Consider the following 21,516-nt stretch of genomic DNA (forward strand, 5'->3'; position numbering starts at 1 on the left):
ACATTCTTAACATTTTCCAAAGCTGTAAGAATGTGTAGAATAAATATTGTAATGCTCAGCAGGTACGTCACTTGCAGTGGGAAATACGGGAGCCACGCTGTCAAAAATTTGAGCTGTCAATCAACTGGCAGCGCTGGAGAACTGTCCGTGGGCCATACACCGCACAACTCCAAACAGTCTCATAGAGGAGGAAGCTTTTAGCGGACCGCCAGGCAGGTGTCTGATGTAAATCGAACCACCGTCAGTTTCATGCATTGCTTGATGAAGTTGAAAGCGAATATTCTGATCTCCTGCTACACAACAAAGTCCGATGGCTGTCCATGGGTGACGTTTTGCATCGCTTTGTTGTCTGTTTCGAACACGTGAAAACATTCCTGAAAAGCAAAGACCTGAACTACCCGCAACTGGAGGGTACTGTGGCTCGAAAAGCTGCACTTTTTGGTGGATATGACTGTGACAAGCCACCTAAACGAGCTGAAAGTCTGCAGGCGCCGCAAATGCTTGAAGCTGTTCTGTCGTTCGAGCGCAAGCTGACTGTCATGGGGCACGCACGTTCCATTTTATTGTTTTGTGTTCGAATCCTCAAAATAAAAATGACATCAAAAATCAGATTTCTTTATTACATTTCTTTAATTTTATCAAAGCAATGAAACATAATTCATTGATATTATAATGAAGTTAAACTTGCACAACAGAGCAGTCAAGTGACGCGTCGTTCTCCGCAGAATGCACTGCAGGGCAAATAAACATTTAATCGTTAATAATGCTCCTTATGTATTTGTAGCAACTTAGTCACTTTGATAGTAGGCTAATATAGCTAATATAGATGCATATTGCATGTGTTGCCTTCATTATAAGGCTTAAATAGGGCTTTTATTTTTTGCGGCTCCAGACATATTTCTTTTTTGTTTTTTTCGTCCAAGTTGGCTTTTTCAACATTTTGGGTTGCCGACCCCTGCTCTAGACCCAAGCAAAGTTCCTTCTGAATATCATGATCTGAGTGTGGTATTCAGTAAGGTACGTGCCTCCCCATGACTGTGCAATAGACCTCCTACCAGGGACTCAACCACCCAAAGGTCACATCTACCCTGTGTCTCTTCCTGAACGGGAGGCCATGGAGGAGTATCTACAGGAGAATCTTCAGGCTGGAATCATCCGTCCCTCCTCTTCTCCGGCAGGGCCTGGGTTCTTTTTCGTGGGAAAGCAGGATGGAGGACTACAACCTTGTATTGATTACAGGGGGTTGAATAACATTACAGTCCGGAACACTTACCCCCTCCCTCTGTTACAGTCCGCTTTTGATCTCGTTAAGGGGTCCCAGATCTTCACCAAACTAGACCTGCGGAGTGCATACCATCTGGTTCACACACGGGAGGGGGATGAGTGGAAAATTGCTTTTAACACCCCCAGCGGTCATTTTGAGGAACCTTTTCATGCCTTTTGGACTTACAAATTCTCCTGCAGTTTTTCAGTGTCTTATTAATGACGTATTCAAGGACATGATTAACAAATTTGTGTTTGTAAACCTTGATGGTATTTTGTTTTTTTCCCCAGACCTTAACACCCACGTGCAGCACGTCAGAGCCGTTTTACAACGCCTCCTCCAGAATCAGCTGCACTGCAAGGCAGAGAAATGCGAGTTCCACATTACTCGGACTAAGTTTCTCGGGCATGTGATAACCTCAGGGACCGTTGATGGACAAAGCCAAGGTTAAGGCTGTTCTTGAGTGGCCAGTCCCTTCTGGACGTAAGCAGTTACAGCGCTTCCTGGGGTTTGCAAATTTTTACAGGCGTTTAATCCGAGGTTTCAGTGGCGTGGCTGCACCTCTTCGCAGACTCACCTCGGCTAAGGTACGTTTGTCTGGGATGAGGGAGCTGATCAAGCGTTTGCCGGGCTAAAAAGACGTTTCTCTGCAGCTCCTATCCTGACTCAGCATGACACCTCTAAACAATTCATTGTGGAGGTAGATGCATCTGAGTCTGGAGTGGGGGCTGTTTTGTCTCAGAGGGCGTCTGATAACAGAGTCCATCCCTGTGCGTATTTCTCCTGCAAGCTCACTCCTGCAGAGAGAAACTACGACATAAGTAAAGTTTGCCTTGGAGGAGTGGCGTCACTGGTTGGAGGGGGCTGAAAAAAAGTTTCTGGTTTGGACTGATCATAAAAACCTGGAATACATTCGAACAGCCAAAAGACTTAACCCACGCCAGGCCAGATGGGCCCTGTTTTTTGACAGGTTCAATTTCTCCATCCCCTACCGGCCGGGCAGTAAGAACATCAAGGCGGACGCTCTTTCATCCCAATTTCAGCGGGAGGAACAATCAGAAGATTCTACGGCCGCAGCCACCGTTGTTCCTTCTCAAGTGGGGGGACTCCTCTCGGTTGGCTTGCCATCCTGGAGTGACGAGGACTATGTTCCTGGTGGCCCAGCGGTTTTGGTGGCCCACAGTGTCCTCAGACATTCGGGCATTCGTTTCGTCATTTCCTGTATGTGCCAGCGTCAAGGTAACCCGTAAACCACCCGCCGGTTTCCTGCAACCTCTACCTGTGCCCTCCAGACCTTGGTCCCACATCTCTATGGACTTCATTACGGGGTTACCCAACTCTAAGGGTAATGTAGTCATCCTCACCATCATAGACAAGTTCTCCAAACTGGTCCATGCTGTGCCTCTGCAGAAGTTGCCATCAGCCAAGGAGTTAGCTGTTATTGTCTCCAAGCATGTGTTTTGTTTACATGGCCTTCTGCAGAACATTACTTCTGATCGAGGACTGCAGTTTGTTGCCGCCTTCTGAAGAAGATTCTGCAAGGTCCTTGGGATCAAGGTCAGCCTAAGTTCAGGTTTCCACCCCCAAACCAACGGCCAGGTAGAGCGTTACAACCAGGACTTGGAAACAACTTTACGAGCCATGTGTGCCAAGAACCATAGCACTTGGTCTTCTCAGCTGCCCTGGGCTGAGTATTCCCACAACACCCTCCAAAATTCCTCTGGTTTTTCCCCTTGTCAAGCAGCCTACGGCTATCATCCACCTCTTTTTCCCCACCAGGAACAATCGGCTTCAACCTCTGGTCCCGCTGCTTTTGTGAGGCGTTGCTGATGTACATGGAGCAGAGACCGTCGCCAACTTCTGCAGAATCAGGAACGGTTCAGTGCAGTGGCTAACCGTTACAGATCGGCTGCTCCTGAATACAAGGTGGGGGACAGAGTGTTGCTTTCTTCATCTGATGTGCCACTGAAAAGGGGAGCTCGGAAATTGCATCCCCGGTATATTGGTTATTTCACGATCATCAACCGTGTGGCAGTCAAACTGGACCTTCCGAGCAGCTTGTCGATCCACCCAGTCTTCCACGTGAGCAAGCTAAAACCTGTGAAAGAGATTCCCCTCCACTCCACTGTCCCGTCTCCTCCAGCCCCCCGTTTTGTGGATGGGGGACCAGTCTATACTATCAGCCATCTTCTAGAAGGGTTGGTCGAGGAGTCCAATACCTCGTAGATTGGGAGGGTGTTACGGCCCCGACAGGAAAACCTGTCCCAGTCTAGGGGTAAATCACGAAGGGGCCAAAACATATGAAAAATGGACACAAAATAAGTTTAGGAACACAGTTTATTAAGTGGGAAAAATAACCTGTGTCCTGTAAAATAAAAATAAATAAATTACTGTGCTGGTCCCAACAAAACACAAAACAGAGGGATTGGAGCCTTGGCCAAACATAAAATAATTCAGAGAGACAACTGACCCAGTCACGTTGACCATCGGAGTCAGCAGCTCCCTGCTAAGGCTGCCTAACAAAATCTAACTATTGAAATAAATAAACAAAGCCCGCAAATAAGGACTACCAAGGTCCAACCCCAAACTAAAATAATAAAACCCTGCAGTATAAGACTGCTGAGGACCAAGAGGGAATCAAAAGGGAAACAAACCAACCAGCACAGCTCCAACTCAACACAACTGCTCCTCAGCCTCCTGCTCTGCTCTCTCTGCATGCCTCTCCTTTGGTTGTGGCCTTCTCTGACTTAAATACCTGGCAGGTGCTGATCAAGATCCATTGGCCACACCTGCCAGGTGAGCAGAATGAAAGGGGATGCAGCAAAGCAGCAGCAGAAAGTCATAACAGAGGGATACGGTCCTGCCGATCGACAGTGGGTTCCGGGGCGTCATATTCTGGACCCGGATCATCGATCGCTTTCACCGGTACCATCCTGACCAACCTTGTCGTCGGGCTAGGAGCCGGACTTAGTGAGGGGGTTATGTTATGGTTGCCCTCTAGTGGTGTTTCTTTTGGTTGCTTCTCTGGCAGGTTTACTGTGGTCCCTCACTGATTGATCACAGCTGCCTGTAATCATGTTGCTTCCTATTTAAGTTCTGTTCTCTCTGTGTTTTGTGTTGGAGCGTCTTCTCTGTTTGGATCCTGTTTGGTTCAAGTAAATGCTTAAAACTTGATGGATTTGTTTGAGTCTTCCTGCTTCTGGGTTGATCCTATCTGACCACCCGTAACACTTTGGGCTGTGACTGCCGTTGATAGTTCCCAACCTCACATTCATTTGCACTTACTTCCCAAATTTCCCTCCAGCATCGTAGGTGAACAGTAAATGATGAAATAACTGCTTCCATAGAGCAGCTGGGACCTGCTAAAGTAAAGATTGGCTGATCAGACACCATGAATATCAAACTAATGAAAGTGTTGTCTGTACTCATTCATTTATTGTAACATTTTAGGGAACGTTGACATTGGTCATTAAAATTGAGACCAAATAGGAAAAGTACTCATGTAAATAACAGTATCCCTAAATTATTGTTAAGTAGTGTTTGATGATATTAGCCTAATGTCATTAGGGTTTTAGGCACATTTAACTGGTTGAACAGTGAATTTGAGTTGGTGTGTTACCATGACAGCGGTACAAAATGCTCTACATCAGACTGCAAATGGAGATCAGCCTGTTGGGGCTAAATCTGGCACATTTACATAAAGGACTCCAATTTCTGGTTAATGAGTAGTCTGCTCTTGAACACTCAGAGCAGACTGAGACAAACTGGTCAAATTAGGTGAAGTGAAGCTCTCCAACTCATGACAGAGTGTAACACAGTACACTGCAATTATGCCTGTTTGGTGGTGAAAAGGAAATTTTTCACATTTAAAAAAGCCAGCTGGTATGAAGGAGGTATTTGTGCATGAATCAGAAGCTGCTCCACATAAACGTTCAAACTCTGACATGATGAAATTTCACCTTTTGGTTTTGACTGAAGCAGATGAACCTCAGGAGTCGGCTGAGAAGAAGTGCATCTGCTCTGTTTTGTTGTAATGCCTGAACGTCTTTGACCTCAAATGTGATGCAGTGAAAAACTCTCTATTTGAAGATGTAAAGAGAAACTGGAGTTCACATGCACAAAGCATGAGCTGCCAAACTCAACACATGAAACAAACCACATGACTTCATGACTGGTAAAAGTTTTTACTTTTTCTCAGTCAGGTTTCATGGCTTCCCATTCATCTCAAGTCTAGTCATCTCATTGATCCTCCCAGTATTCTCCCTCCAATTTATCATATTATTATTTTATGTTAAATGAAACAACAAAAGTATTCTAGCAACAAGTAAGGTTTTATAAAAAATCCAATATCACATTATTCCTAATTTCCACAGTGGGAAATATTTTTGGCAGGACCATTAAAAACATGAGTGCTCTCAGACCTAGCATGAAGTTGAATGGAGATCACTGTGATGTGATGATGCTGGTTAAAGCAGCACCTCTGGATTTCTTAGGTACAGTCAGATGCAGAAGTGTTTCTTTCCTCCTCAAAAAATAAGGAAAAAAGGAAAAGCAAAACAGGTGAAACAGCATATCTGTGCACGTGGCAAAAGCGAAACCTAACAGCTCTGCGTCTGGGTAGGGTGCAGTTTGGTTTCCCGCAAGCCTCACCGCTGTAATGTTGCTATGAGAATGATCATTAATGAGCCCCCTAATAATGTTGTCAAAAAAGAAAAAAAGGGTGGAAGTGAAGTGCTGAGCTTTCCAGGAAAAATGGACAGAGTTTTATTAGTTCACGGAGCTGAATGCAAAACCTGCATGCTTGGTATGTCATCAACAGGTCGCAGTGCTCAGAGAATATAACATTCAGCACCACTATGAGACTCACCATAAAGAAAGGTTTCACCATTTGCAGTTAATAAAAGAGAACATTTAACAACTATTAGCTGGACTGACAAAATAGCTGAATTTACTACAGCCGTGACGTCAGTGATGGAGCAGAGAACGCTACATTACTGCCAACAAGTTGGTGCAAACATCTAAATGAAAAAATGCTGAAGGCTCCAGAAGTCCTGTGTCCCAAAAAGCAGTCGACCTTTCCCAACATAAGTCTGTCAAGGATTATGATTGCAGATACAACATCTCTGAGGAGATTGGGCGCCAAATGAAGGAATCCAGTCATTTATTGCATTTTCGGTTGCTGTTGATGAAAACACCAACATCACAGAAGTTGCACAACTGATGTCAGTCTGGTCATGTGATGTCAATCTGGTCACATGGTGTCAGTCTGGTCACGTGATGTCAGTCTGGTCACTGATGTCAGTCTGGTCACAGATGGCGTCCCATCAAAGGTCAGGAACAAGGCAGGTGTTGCCACAAAATTGAGACAACAAACACGGAAAAGACTCATGGACATTTCATTGTGTTTTGCACACTTGAATGACAGTAAATGTCAGGGCTCCAGACTAACTTTTTTCACTAGGAGCACAGTGGCCCCTAACTGAAAATTTTAGGGGCGCAACCAGAAAATTTAGGGGCGCATACCGTAAATCAACATGCTAACCCAATCTACTAATTTCCACTGTATTACTAATAAATACTTTAATAATAGATGCAGAAATTACAATGTGCTGTTTCAAATTCAGTGTCACATTTTATTCTGCACTTTTGAAGATGCAACAACAAGGTAAACTGACAGCACCATCGCTGTCATGACAGTACAAATAAGTAAAGAAAACGGATGGAAATTTATCTTTGTGACACCAAATAGCTGCAGCCAAGATGCACAATAAGCGTGTTTGAGATCACCCAGGTGAACTCAACGCTAGTGTGTGACATATATTTTTGTTTTTGCTCCAACATCAACTGTCAATCGAGAAAGGGGTGGGAGCAAGGGGCAAACCTACCCGGACACAGCTGGAAACTGAACTGACTGAAAGCTGCCCTACAGACTACAAAACAATGCATTATGGGACATGTGTCCTGATGGTTTTTGTAGTGGAGTGATTAATTAAAATAATTTAAAATACCAATTCATTAAAAAAGGCTACATACATCACAAAACATTAAAATAATCATAAAATATATAAGAACACAGATCATACTAAGGGGGAGAAGAATATTAAAACTAAATTGAATGTTAAGGACAACTCCAATTTCCTGTTCTCCTTCAGTCTTGCTGCAGATTCGCTTTCATCTCAAAGCCCCCCCGCCTGGTGTCCCCAATGATCCAGGCGAGGTGCCGGTTCATCTCAAACACGTCTATCGTTGCATTTTCCCCACATATTTTCAGTGTGTCTAAAACTAATGTTGTTTTTGCTCGAGCGTGTTTAAAGTTCAAGCCCCGTTAGCTGTCACGCATGTAGGTGTGGGACATTTATTCTCCTCAGCTGCCCCGACTCCCGCGGGACGGGAGCGGTGTGCTGCCGTAACAACCGCGCAGGACCGTTTGATGCGCCGCCGTAACCAAAACCTAAACCTAAACCTTCCTCCGGTTCTGTGCGGCCCAGAGAAAAGTTCAGCACGGGCTGCATGTATGTAGAAAATTACGAGCGAATAAATACGTTCTAAAGGAAACTAAGGAACTCCTTAATGTGGTCCGGGGAGGGAGGGGGCTGTCAGGTTTCCTGCTTTCAAGCCCTGTCATTGTCACGCCCCCAAGAGTAATTTACCCCACTGTGATTGGTTGGTCAGCTCCGTGCACGACAATGAAAAAGTGTCATTCATACAAACTGGCGGGCTGCAGTAACATTAAACCTTCATATTAAGGCGGGGACCGCAAAATATCATCTTGGGGGCCGCAAATAGCCTGCGGCCGCGAGTTTGAGACCCCTGCTGTAGTTCTGGTCCTGGTACACTAGCCGCAGGTCGGAAGAACGAATCAATAGTTGACTTACTCATAGCTCAGACGCACATGTTCACAGGTTGTGATATTTGTCTCAGTTTCCTTCCCACAGATGTTTACGCGCACTCGATTATCTCTAGGCCCCGCCCCCTCCACGCATTTTAGCCACTCACGGTGGCTTTCCCTATTCTTCTCACACGCAGTGGCCGCCTCACAGACAGGTATCACGCGAGAGTGTACGTGCTCGCGTTTCATGAGTATGTGCGCGAGTGTGTGTGTCTGCCTGCGTGCGTGTGCGCTCGCTTCTCATTGATGATTTCATTGCTCATTTCAATGATCATTGACGTGCCCCTTCCACGTTTAATGTATAAAAATTACGAAGGGTGGGGGAGGCAAATTTACTGGTCGCGCATGTGCGACTGGATGTAAAATTCAGTCGCACACTCTCAAATTTTGGTCGCAAAATGCGACCAATTGCTCGCAGTCTGGAGCCCTGAATGTGTTTCTGCACAGGATCTGAATCCTGATATTGATGACCGGCTGAGGTTTCAGGAGAGAAAGGAAGTCCACTCCAAATTCTTATGTTCACAAATTTTTGCAAGTTTCATTTAATTTAATTTTTCATTGATTTGCACATTTACATTTTAGCCAGGTGTTTCATTTTTTTCCGAAGTCCCTCTTGAGCTTATAGTTGCAATTGCTTCAGTGTCAGATATAACCCTTGTGCTATCTTAGATGACCCCACTCTTACTTTGACGTGTTCTCCCTACCATGACAAAGGTGGATAAAGGTGGAAAGATTTCATGTAATCCATGGACACCAGTGAAGATCACAAATCATTGAAGAAAAAAGGTTCAGAGCACTGTCTAGTGGGTCTAGATGACCCAACTCCCAGTGCTAAGGATAGCCCAAGGGTTACAATATTAGGTCTGTATAAAATTGAATAAACCTTTTTTTTAAGTGAAATGCATTTTATTTGAGATCCATTGGCCTCTCTGAATTAATGTGTAATAAGAAGTGATTAGGATCTATGTTGTTTGAGGCATTTTTTCCAACTGAGAAAGAAAACAAAAACAAAACTACAGATAACAAACTGACCATCAAATGTAGATGGGGGCCATCAGCTCTACATGGGGAAGGGGGGTCCCAAATATTAGCTTTTCCAATGACAAATGTTTTGTTTTCGGGCCCGTTTCTCATTGTGTATCTCCATCAGTCAGTGGCCGGGAGGTGTGTGGAGGGGGGTGGGGGGTCTTGGGAGAGGGCTCTATTTTAAATTTAATGCTTTTTTTAAACTATTATTTATTTTGTTTTCAAGGTTCAAATGAACCTTACAGAACAACTCATTCACCATTTGATTGGCAGCAGTTAAAGTGTGTTGTTTAAAATTTAATTTCAACATTTTTCTTTAGTAAACAAACTGTAGCATATAAAATAAATTACCAAAATCGTTTTTGACTTGATTTTACTTATTAATGAAGTCAATGCACCGCTTCTTCTCAAGAAACACATGGACAACCTGTTTGTGAAAGTCTTCCTTTTCTTTCTTCAGTTTTAACCCTTGTGCTATCCTAGGCTATACTAGACAGTGCTCTGAACCTTTTTCCTTCAATGATTTGTGATCTTCACTGGTGTCCATGGATTACATGAAATCTTTCCACCTTTATCCACCTTTGTCATGGTAGGGAGAACATGTCAATGTAAGGGTGGGGTCATCTAAGATAGCACAAGGGTTGAAGGTCTGTCTCAGTGGAGATCACTGAATCTTAGGACGGCTGCACTTGACTTGCTGCTACTTATTCTGTTATTCTCTAGCCGTGGTGTCGCTGGGATCACCAGCACCCTCTGCCTTTAGGCAGGTGTATTGCATACACTGAAGTGTACAGTTAAAACCAGAGGTTTACATACACCACAAAAACACACGCACGTATGCCTTTTTTTCTCACCGTCAGACATGAAATAAAAGTAAGCTGTTCTTGTTTTAGGTCAACTACATTGACAAAAGTGTTTTTATTTGCTAAATGTCAGAATGATGAGACTAGGGCTTTTAGACACGTTTTTATGACTTGAAGTCAAAAGTTTACATACATTTCATTAGTATTTGGTAGTACTGCCTATAAACTGCAGTACTTTGGTCAAACGTCTTGGATATCCTTCCGCAAGCTTCTCACAAGATTTGGTAGGAATTTTGGCCTAGTTTGTAGGTCGCCTTGCATGTACACGCCTTTTCAGCTCTGACCATACATGTTCAATAGGATTTAGATCCGGGCTCTGTGATGACCACTCCAAAACATTGACTTTGTTATCCTTAAGCCACTTTGTAACCAGTTTGGCAGAATGCTCCAGGTCCTTGTCCATTTGGAAGATCCTTTTATTCCCAAGCTTCAACTTCCTGGCTGATCTCTTCAGATGTTTCTTTAATATTTCCACATACTGTTCTTTCCTCATGATGCCATCTATTTGGTGAAGTGTACCAGACCGTCCAGCAGCAGAACATCCCCACAACATGATGCTACCAGCCCCATGTTTTACAATTGGTATGGTGTTCCGAGGTAGAGCCCTGCGCGGGACTATTTTCTTCATCCCGCTCCCGCCCGCACCCGCCCAATTTCTGACCAATCCCGCTTGCTCCCGCAACGTATGCGTAAGACTCCGGCCCGCACCCACAAAACTCAGAGAATTTAGTCCCGCACAGTAATAGAGATGCATTGATTTTGTATCGTCTCCCGTCCCGCAGGAAAAAAACACGTATTTGTATTGATATTATTGAAGAGATTCATGTCCCTCCTCCAGCCTCATCTTTTCATGCATTGCTCTTTTGTGTAATGTGCAACTTCCTTATTACATATATTTTCACAAATCCTGTTCGGTTAAAAGTGTGTGTGTGTGTCCGCGCGCAGACAGACGGCCTGAAGCGCGCTGAACCAGCTGGTAAAGATGCATGTCAAAGTCATTTGAATTTATGGAGGGAAAAAAACATTAATGGTTCAACAGAGCTGAAAATCTATGAATTAATTTTTTCCTAACGAAAAAATACTTTTTTTAGCTTCAGCCTTTTCCCGTTTTTGCTGTTGTGCGCCTCAGTGGGGCATCGGCACGCAGATCTGAACACCATGCGTGTCTCTTGATGAACCTCGTTTGTATTTCTTTTCTGCTTCATCCATTGACATCATGTCCCTGTCAGGAAACCTCTGCTTCTTCCTTATCCCGCGCAATGTTGCCAGATAGAGTCACAGCTCTTTCATCCTTGTGCTGCGCTGGAAACGTATTTCCTTCAGTGGGTGTAGCAGGGCTTAAAATAACTTTAAAGGAAAATAAAAATTATTATCTGGGAATATGACGTTCACTTATAAACGCTAATATATATATTAAAAGTATATTATTCTCCGAGACACCGAATTGATACAAAATGCGTAACAGGAATGACCAGTAGGGGGCACTGTTTTTTTTCTTCCGTAAAAATCAAAGGCAGTCAGACTGAGAGAGTCACGGGAAGAATGGCGGCCCATCTCGGTGGTCAGCGCCCCGAAGTAAGTAGCCTCTATGTTCAACACTAACATCTACCGTCTTCATGTATTGATTGAGTCATTGTCTGGATACGTTTAGAAGGGAAGGCTGATAGGAACATTCTAATGACCGAGCATTCCACTGGTATTTAAACGCAGCACTTACGGACGAATTTGTGAGACGTGAAAACAGTCTCACGGTAGATCCGTGCGTAACTTTGGCTTTGTGTGTGTGTAACAAGGGGTTCGTGCGTGTTTTTTAAAGATGTGTGTGTAAGTAGTTTCAAGCTATTGTAATCTTAATTTGTGCATACATAAATTACATTTTGTATTTTTTTCATTTTATATTTTTTTAACTTATACACAAAACGTATTATGTGAGTAACAAATCACGCACAAATCCAAATTTATGCACAAATCCTAATTTACGCATGCACAAAGCAAGAATATGCATACACAAATCCTAATTTACGTACAAATCAAGAATTACGCACGCACAAATCCGACTGAGTCTAATTTCTCTCCATGCGTGTCAGCCTACGGTGACCGTATTTTGCGCTCTCTGTGTAGAATACACCGAGGAGCGCGGGGAAAAACAACTCAGCTACAGAGGATGTGAACAGGTGAACAGGTAGAGAGGCGGGGGAGGGACTTTGGCTTCAAACTCTGTCAGAGAGAATGGAAATATAGGCGTCAGATTGAGACGCAGCTTTCCCTGCAGGAGTTGAAGCAGAGACTTTCCCTGGGGTGATTTTATGAACTCAAACATGGAAACATGATTACCAAGTAGAAATCTTCAAAATAATAAACCTGATCTCTCCACATTCTCTGTGTCTACGCATTGATGCACACATCGCTCCATGTAGCGATCAGACCATAATTTTAGCTGGTAGCTCCGCCCACACGCGACAGCGGTATCAGGCTTTAAAGAACACAATTTCTAAGAGGAGGGGCGGGGCGTTGCACACCCCCAACAACAGGTTAGATGACAGTGGCCATTAGGCGTCTCTACCTGGTGCCTTCACGGAGCTTCAGTACATAAGAATCCAACAGCTGCACAGCCTAACGTAGTCCGCTAATAGATATTCATGAGATATTCATGGCAGCACTGATCCCGCTGGTTTTTTTTTTTGCTTCCCGCTCCCGCCCGCAGCACAATTCAAACCGCCCAATCCCGCGAGATTTGGGTTGGGTCCCGCGGGACCCAGCGGGACCCAATCCCAATGCACCCCTCTATTCCGAGGCCTGTGTCATGGCAAGCTAGGCGAGACAGACCCAGGAGCTGGAACCCGGAAGGAAAACACAGGTGAATAGGATGGTAAGTAAAGAGTTTTAATTTGATTCAGAGTAACTTGGGATCTTGATGTGGCTGGAGGCTGGAGTGCAGCAGGTGAAGTTGCTGGAGGTAGCAATGGCTCGTGGTGAGTCTGGAGGTCGGAGTTGGCTCATGGCCTGGCTGGAGCTTCTTGATGTTCCGTGAGGTTCTTTGGCTCAGGTAAAAAGGTGACTCAGGTGTCCACACGTGATCTGAAGGTCCTGAGGGCGAGGCAATAACAACGTTAGACGAGAACATTAATACCTCGACTCAGGTTATGCACCATCTGGGGCAACAAACTGGAGATGAATGCTGGTTCTGGATCTCCTTATGAAGGTCTGGTGGGTGATGAGGTGAGTGGACACAGCTGAGATGAATCAGGAGCCAAGCAGAAAAGGGAGGGGGAAGAGAGCTGACAGAGGCAGCATGACAGCCTGCAGGCTTCCCCCTTTTTCCTCCAAATATAACGATGGTCATTGTGGCCAAACAGTTCCATTTTAGTTTTGTCAGACCACAGGACATGTCTCCAAAAGTCTTTATCCTTGTGTGCATTAGCAAACTTTAATGTGGCTTTTCTGTGTTTCTTTTGGACTAATGGCTTCTTCATGGCATAGAAGCCTTTCAGCCCGTGTCTGTACAGTCCTCCTTTCACTGTTCACAACATATTTTGCCTTCATCCTTGGGTTGTTCTGTTCATTTGTGATGTCTCTGGTGGGAGGAAGCTGGAGCGTCTTTAGAAAACTCATACTTGCCTGAGGAGAATGTGCAAACTCCACAAAAAAAAAAAAACAGCTCACTGTGAGGTGAAAGCGCTAACCACTGCACCACTGCAGCACTGTGCAGCCCACCATCTTAAAGTGTGAATGCAAGTAAAGGCAAGTTTTTCACATGTGTAAAAATGTTCTAAAGCCACGCACTGAATCCTTTGGACCCGTTAGCTACATTCATCTTTAGTCCAGTTTTGAAAACATGACTTTTGGTGGATCTTTTCCAAACTTTGTGCCGGAGTTAAGACAACGAGACAACAGAAATCTCTGTGCAAACACATTGTGCTGATTGTCACTTATCCCCACTGTTTCTCCCATCATACCTGTCATATAAATGAAAGGCACGTTTTTCCTTCATTATCAGCTAAAATCAAGATGAAACCAAAAAAGACAGGTTTCATGACCCAGCGAGGCCAGCCGCCTAAATGCAGCATTAAGGCCCGTACACACCGGGACGAATATTCGCCAGGCGTTATTCGCCAGCGTTTTTCGCCACGTTTTTTGTGTTCACACCCAGGCGATTTTCGCTGACGATGAGTGGAGTGAACATGCAATTTCATTCCCTGACATTAGATGGCGCTTAATGTAAAACAGAAATACTCCTGTACACAAGGTGGCGCTGCGCAACTTTACGCTTCTTAAAGTCGCTTTTCACTCAGAAGAAGAGAGCAAGTATTTACGCGCTTGTCAGAATCAAACAAAGAAAACATGAATATTTCAAGCACCAGTAGCTCCAACTGGTGCTTGGTTCGGGGATATTTTAGAATGTCCGTCATTATTGCTTCGCGGCAGTGTAGACGCTACTTGGCGTCTATCTTCTTCGCTGGTATGTGTGCTCAGCAAGGCAGTTTTGTGTTTGAGCGCCCCCAAGTTGTGTTTTACTGTAACTTCAGAAGCTCCAGACACGTGAGCAAAAGCGCCGTTCTCATTGGTCGAGTAGATTTCGACGCGCCGCGTCGAAAAAAAAAAACGAACCCGAGGCGTTTTTTTTTTTTGACGCTTTAACGCCTGGCGTTTTTTCGCGTCGGTGTGCACACTCTCGTTGGTGCCCTTTGTTTAGTCACGAGGCGTTAAACGTCGGCGAAAATCGCCGGCGAAATTCGTCCCGGTGTGAACAGGCCTTTAAAGTCAAACAGCATACAGACCAGACGCAGGTCCCCAGATTGATGTTCTGTCCTTGGATAACAAAAAGGAGACTCCATTGTGCAGTGGAGGTCAGTTTATTGAGGACGAGCTGGATGTAGACGCTTTAAGTCCACCTGTAGTTTTATCAGGTGTTCAGAGACAGAGGAAGATGTTCCAAAACTCTGAGTTACTCAACTATAAATAATGTTAAAAGAGAAGAAGTGTCACCAATGACAGCATGGAATTTTCCATCACAGAAGCTTTCAGAGGTGCAATGGAGGCACTGAGAGCACCATCGCCATCATTCACTTCCACCTGGTTAAAATTGCCCATTTAGTCCTTCTTTTCAAATGCTTCTTAATTAGATAGTCTAATCAGTCCAAAGAGAGCAGGACTGTTTTCCATAACACATCCAGGCTGCTCTGCTTGTCCCTTTGAAAACTGAAGAGAACACCTGTCAGGTGTGGAGGAAAATGCTTGAAAGATAACACAAAGTGAGAACCAGTAGGGAAAATATCTTCAAGAAAGAGATCCTTTATATGGTAAGCTCTTGTTGCCATGGAGATGGAGGAAAATGTCAGAAGGGATGAAGTAAAACCCCATGACCGCCAACAAAGTATGCTACCTTTCTTTCTCTTGCCAGAGCAGAGAATCAGTCTCGTCAGCAGCTACCTCACTTGGTCTGAATGTCAGAGACGATGACGAGCCAATCTGTACCGGCCAAGTGTCAAGCAGCAGGAGGAAGAGTCTGCTGTCACCTTCTGAACAGAAGAGGTTCTGCTCTTCTTGAAAGTGACACAAACTTTTAAGACAATGTTGAGCAAACAGTGCAGACTGGGTAAACAAAGCTGACAGTCATGACTCCTGCTATGCGCAGACTGAGGCTAAGAGGACACTTGTTCACTAAACAGGAGACTGTTTTTCAAATACTCTCAACCCTTTGTCTGGAATAAAGAATAAAACGAGGTCTGCCTTCTTAAAGTCGATGTTAGCATCTGAGTCCTGCTCTCATTGCTTAAAGACCCCCTCCAATGAAAATGGTGTTTTTGGTGTTTTTACCTTGTTCTTGTAGCATTTTTCTGATGCTGGAGGTTATATATAAAGAAAATGAATACTAAAACTGTGTTTCTGAGTATTTCTTTATTCATATTGTTGGGAATCAGTTGCAGACGAAAAAATGATGTTGGAAAAACTTGTATTTGTTACATGGAGGCTACAATTGAAAGACCCCAAGCTCCCTGCTCTGCTCCATTCTGATCATCCACTGTCAGACAAATAGATCCATGAACGTCTTTGTTTTCCTCATCTGAGCTGGAATCTTGATCTAAACTGTACGACTAGATAGCTCTGATATTGCTCACCTTTTTACACCAGTAATTGTTAGGCTGGGGGTGTGAGGGGCTGTAAGCTAGTGGGAGAGAGTGTAAACGAAGGGATGATGGTGGAGGCTTACTTCGCACCAACAGTCATGTTCAGGATTGATTTTGTGTTCACTTTGGGTTTCTTTGTATACCCGTTAGCTTTTGGCTTCAATCTGAAGATTTGAGAACTTTTTAATCACCCTCTTGTTGAAAAAACATGAAAGTAGTGCGGAACCTGCTGGTGACGTGACACCTGATCTTCAGAAATGATAGACATCCACCAGGCATCCTTCAAACTGCTTTTTCAGTCAACACTGTAAATGAAGGGATCAAACATCCAACACAACTAAAATAAAGATTTTAGGATTAGTAGCTCAGAATAAAAAATACTTCTTCAAAACGCAAATATGTTAGTATTTTATGCACCAAATTGTTGTGTTTCCAGAAAGAATCAGACAGACATAATAATAGTAATGTTTTTGCATCAAAGTGTTGTAAAATGATTTTCTTTTTTTAAAAGCTCAAAATCTTACTGTTATTAAAAAGCAAATGTCTTTTTACTGTGTTCTATTTTTCTTTCTAGACATCTAGAAAAGCTGTTTTGCGTGTGGACCTGCAGACTGAGCTGTGATCTGATGCATGTTTTGAACAACGCTGATGGCTGCAGCTCAACAATGAAAGTCTCCTGTGCTGGCGGGTTGTGTTTTAGGAGGTTTTTTTGTCACTTCACAGGGTGGCCTCTGCTGTAGCAGTACTGATGAGAGGATAAGCAGTGCTCAGACCTTTTTAAACCTTTTTTACATACATGCCAAGCAAGCAGACACTTTTAGTTTGATGATTGCAGCCTGACACGATCACAGCAAACAACGGGCACTCCTTCAGTTTCTCGTAACAGCATGGCACATGAATAACATGCCATGCAAAATGCAGGCACTCAGAGCCAGACTGTATTGATGCACCTTTTTCTGACCTCAGAGTAAACACAGAACCCTGGGATGCTATTGAACTGTCAGCCATCATGGACAGGTGGAGGTCCAGCACAGAAGTGGATCTCAGCAGACAGAACAACCAGCTTGAACTTTAGCTTTGATCCCGTTTTAAAGGCGAGTATGTTGCGTGCAGTGCTTACCTGAGAGTCTGGCGGGCCTGTCTGTGCTCCTGAAGCCCACAGAGAACCTTACTCCTGACTGTTCTTTTCTCACAAAACGGAATCAGAAGACAGCGCTGGTTACCATGCAGCCTCCCCAGCTCCCCACAAAAGCCAGACACTCCCTCCCTGCTGTCGGGACTCTGGAGGCTGGATACATTTCTCTGAGTGCACTGAAAAAACATACAGGCTAACTTTGAAAGGGAAGAAAAAAGCACGACCACAGATGAGTTCATAAAACCCAGCATAGCTCAAAATTCAAACCTTTATCAAACCAGAATATATTTCTCAATATATTGAGCAATACTTCACAATATATTCCATAAATAGAAGTAATTTAGTGTTCAGAAGATTAGAGTACTGAAATTAATGTCATTTTCTTATGTGGTAATATACTATGCAGTTGTTTGTGATTTTTACGGAAATATCCTACAAAATATTGACTGGTGTACTACATGTCAAACATTACTGGTTGCTTTAAATTGATAAAAATTGTGACTTTAAGGTTTAAATGAGCTTTTTTATGCTTTGAAATTGAACAAAAAGGTGTCTTTAATGTTTTTCTGAAGTCACTGATGTACCATTGGAGTTTATGTTCATCTAATAGGAGGTAATGGAAAAAACAAACCTTATAAGTTTGCAGATCAAAAAGAATTGCAAATTACTAACCAGCCGTGCACCCCAACAAACAAATGTTTTGATCCTTCGACACTTTCAATACGTCTTGGTATTCTGGACCAGTTTTATGATCAGACTGTGAAACAGAAATTTGTTTTTTCATAAAGCAGTTGCTGTGATTCAAAGTACCTGCTTTGATGTCCTTTGTTTTCACCATCTTGTCCATTCTGGACACGCTTGAAGCTGAAGGTTTAGCAGCTTCCAGAGAGAAGACTGGAAATTCTCCGGCACTACAGTGCCACTTCAGCACCTGTGAGCCAAAGCTGTTTCTGTAATCAGAGCAACAACATGTCATCTCAGTCTAAACCATCTCCCTGAAGTTTGTTAGGATTTGATCTGTGAAGATCTACAACCTGTGTGACCCAAGACAAAGGGAGGAGAGCTCCATGTCCCCAGCCAAAAACATGGACCCTTTGAAGGCTAATGATCAGGAGCATCTTGTAACAGAACAGAAATCATGAAATTTGTCCTGGCTTCCCTGCGCTTCAGCTAGTGCACGGCTTCTGCAGGTCAAGAAGAACATAAAACAGACTAAAACAAGGGCAAAAATGTCAAACCACAAAAGATCTAGACTACACCCTGTTCATGATTTATTAAAGTCATTTCTGGCCTCTTGAGTTCAGGCTACGTCCAAGTAGATTTTTTTTAAATCAGTCTTAAAGCTTGGTGACGCAGTCCAACACAAGAACTGCTCCAAATTCTTCAGTTTCGGGCTGTCAGTGGCAGATACTGCAGCAGACGACACACACCTGCTGTTGTATTAGGTCAACCTTGCTAGAGCCAAGTTGGACCCACTTTTTCCTTCAGAACTGCCTTAATCCTTGGTGGTATAGATTCAACAAGGTTCTGGAAAAATTCCTCAGAGAGTTTGGTCCATATTGACATGACAGCATCACACGGTTGCTGCAGATTTGTCAGCTGCACATCCATGATGCCAATCTCCCACTACACCACATCCCAAAGGTTCTGTATTTGGTTGAGATCTGGTGATCTGGTGATTGTGGAGGCCATTTGTGTCCAGTGAACTCATTTTCATGTTCAGGAAACCAGTCTGAGATGATTCCAGCTTTATGACATGGCGCCTTATCCTGCTGGAAGTAGCCATCAGAAGATGGTCCACTGTGGTCAGAAAGGGATGGACGTGGTCAGCAACAATACTCAGGTAGGTTGTAATGTTGGAACCATGCTCAGTTGGTTCTAAGGGGCCCAAAGTCTGCCAAAAAATATCCACCATACCATGACACTACCACCACCAGCTTCAACCGTTGATACAAGGCAGATGGATCCATATTTTCGTGTTGTTGACGCCACATTTTGATCCTACCATCCGTATGTAGCAGCAGAAATGGAGACTTATCGGACCAGACAACGTTTTTCCATCTTCTATTGTCCAGTTTTGGTGAGTCTGTGTGAATTGTAGCCTCACTTTCCTGTTCTTAGCTCACAGGAGTGGTACCCGGTGTGGTTTTCTGCTGCTGTAGGCCATCTGCCTCCAGGTTGGACGTGTTCTGCTTTCAGAGATGCTCTACTGCAGACCTCGGTTGGAACCAGTGTATCTTTGAGTTCCTGTTATCTTTCTATCAGCTGGAACCAGTCTGTACATTCTCCTCTGACCTCTGACATCAACAAGGCATTTCCACCCCCAGAATTGCTTCTCACTGGATATTTTCTCTTTCTTGGACCATTCTCTGTAAACCCTAGAGATGGTTGTGGGTGAAAATCCCAATAGATCAGCAGTTTAGTAAATCCTCAGACACGTCCGTCTGGAACCAACAACCATGCCGCGTTCAAAGTCACTTCAATCACCTTTCTTTCTCATTCTGATGTTTATGTAGCAGGACTCTGCAGCCAATCGTCTAATGACCCTGACTACCTGGGACAGATATAAAAATAGTTTTGCCCACCCTATGGGTATCTGAAGCACAGTACCCAGCCCTGCCTACCTGGTGGTTGTTTGGTTGAAAGACTGAACTGAGACAATCATATTATGGTGATTATAGCGTGTAAGCAAATGATAATTACATAACACTGACAGCATCTATAGGACAAATCAAATGTATAAGAAGCAAAAAATGTTTTATCAGTGAATGCAAAGTCTTTGAAATTCAGACGTACAAAAGTTTAAGAAAATGTCTGAGTTTTTTAGTCCTTTTCAAAGCCTGTTCGTTTATGTCTGAAACTGTTTGTGCTGTGAAGTGAAAACGTGCAGAATGCCTTCTGGCAGTGAAGCCATGGCTGTTGGGAGTTGCCTCTGTTAGATGGCCTCAAAGGTTGTGTGAAAAAAAGACACACAGTGAATTGGCTGTAGGCTGTTTCATGCAGCATCTTATCACGGAGATCAAATAATAAAAGTTGTGTGTTTGGATTGTGTGACACACAGAAACTGTACAAGCCAACTTGGAGAAAAAAACATTTCTTAATGCTAAGTTAGGTTCTTTTTTTTAAACTTTGTTTTCCTTGATGCTGACTTTTAAATGACTTTGGTGGACAGGGCCTTTTGGTAAGGTTTCCATGGCAACATTCTCTACGGAGTTTCTTATGGTTTCCAGTCATCATTTGATCAGACAGAATAACAAACATAATATTTGTGTGGTCACACCCTGAAAACCCAATGTAAACATTGGCCACTGCTTGAAAGTGTACACCAAGCATGCAGCTTCCTTTGAATGAGTCCACAATGACCCTTGTTGAGTTCTGCTCCTATCAGAACCAGAACAAAGATACACTGACTGGCCAATTTATTAGACAGACCTGTCCAACTGCTCGTTAACTCAAATTTCTAATCAGCCAATCACATGGCAGCAACTTAATGCATTCAGTCATGTAGACAGGGTCAAGGCGATCTGCTGCAGTTCAAACCAGCATCAGAAGGAAGAAGAAAGATGATTAAAGTGATTAAAGCATGGTTGTTGATGCCAGACGGGCTGGTCTGAGGATTTTACTGGGATTTGCACCCACAACCATCTCTAGGGTTTACAAAGAATGGCCTGAAAAATAGAAAATATCCAGTGAGCGGCAGTTCTGTGGACAGAAATACCTTGGTCAGAGGAGAATGTACAGACTGGTTCCAGCTGATAGAAAGATAACAGGAACTCAAAGAACCACTGGTTCCAACTGAGGTCTGCAGAAGAGCATCTCTGAACGCACAACACGTCCAACCTGGAGGCAGATGGACTACAGCAGCAGAAGACCACACCGGGTATCACTCCTGTGAGCTAAGAACAGGACACTGAGGCTACAATTCACACAGACTCACTTAAACTGGACAATAGAAGAGGGAAAAAATGTGCAGTTATTGCGAATTTGAAAGGAGAATTTCTAATGAACTTTTGCTGCTCTGCACAAACTATGTCCTAGAAAACAATACAGTTTTTTGTTATTTTTTAGTCTAAAACGTTACAATCATAATTTAAGGATCACCAGGAACACTTTTACAATAGATCAAAAGTAGATCAGAGTGGGTCTTTAACGTCATGAGAGTTGAATTGACTCTTCTGAATTTGTTGTGAACACTCAATTAGACTATAATG

General features: G+C 43.6%; 1 long non-coding RNA gene across 1 annotated transcript; it reads right to left on the minus strand.

Annotated features, from left to right (window-relative positions):
• Positions 1 to 1,271: 1,271 nt before the first annotated feature.
• Positions 1,272 to 18,853, minus strand: LOC110015016. The gene is made up of 4 exons (XR_002290071.1): positions 18,340 to 18,853; positions 18,116 to 18,255; positions 17,291 to 17,481; positions 1,272 to 1,339 (listed from the first exon to the last, which is right to left on the minus strand). It is a non-coding gene; the product is annotated as an uncharacterized LOC110015016 (long non-coding RNA).
• Positions 18,854 to 21,516: the final 2,663 nt, after the last annotated feature.

Source organism: Oryzias latipes, chromosome 4 (genome assembly GCF_002234675.1).
Source record: "Oryzias latipes chromosome 4, ASM223467v1".
Taxonomy (NCBI): domain Eukaryota; kingdom Metazoa; phylum Chordata; class Actinopteri; order Beloniformes; family Adrianichthyidae; genus Oryzias; species Oryzias latipes.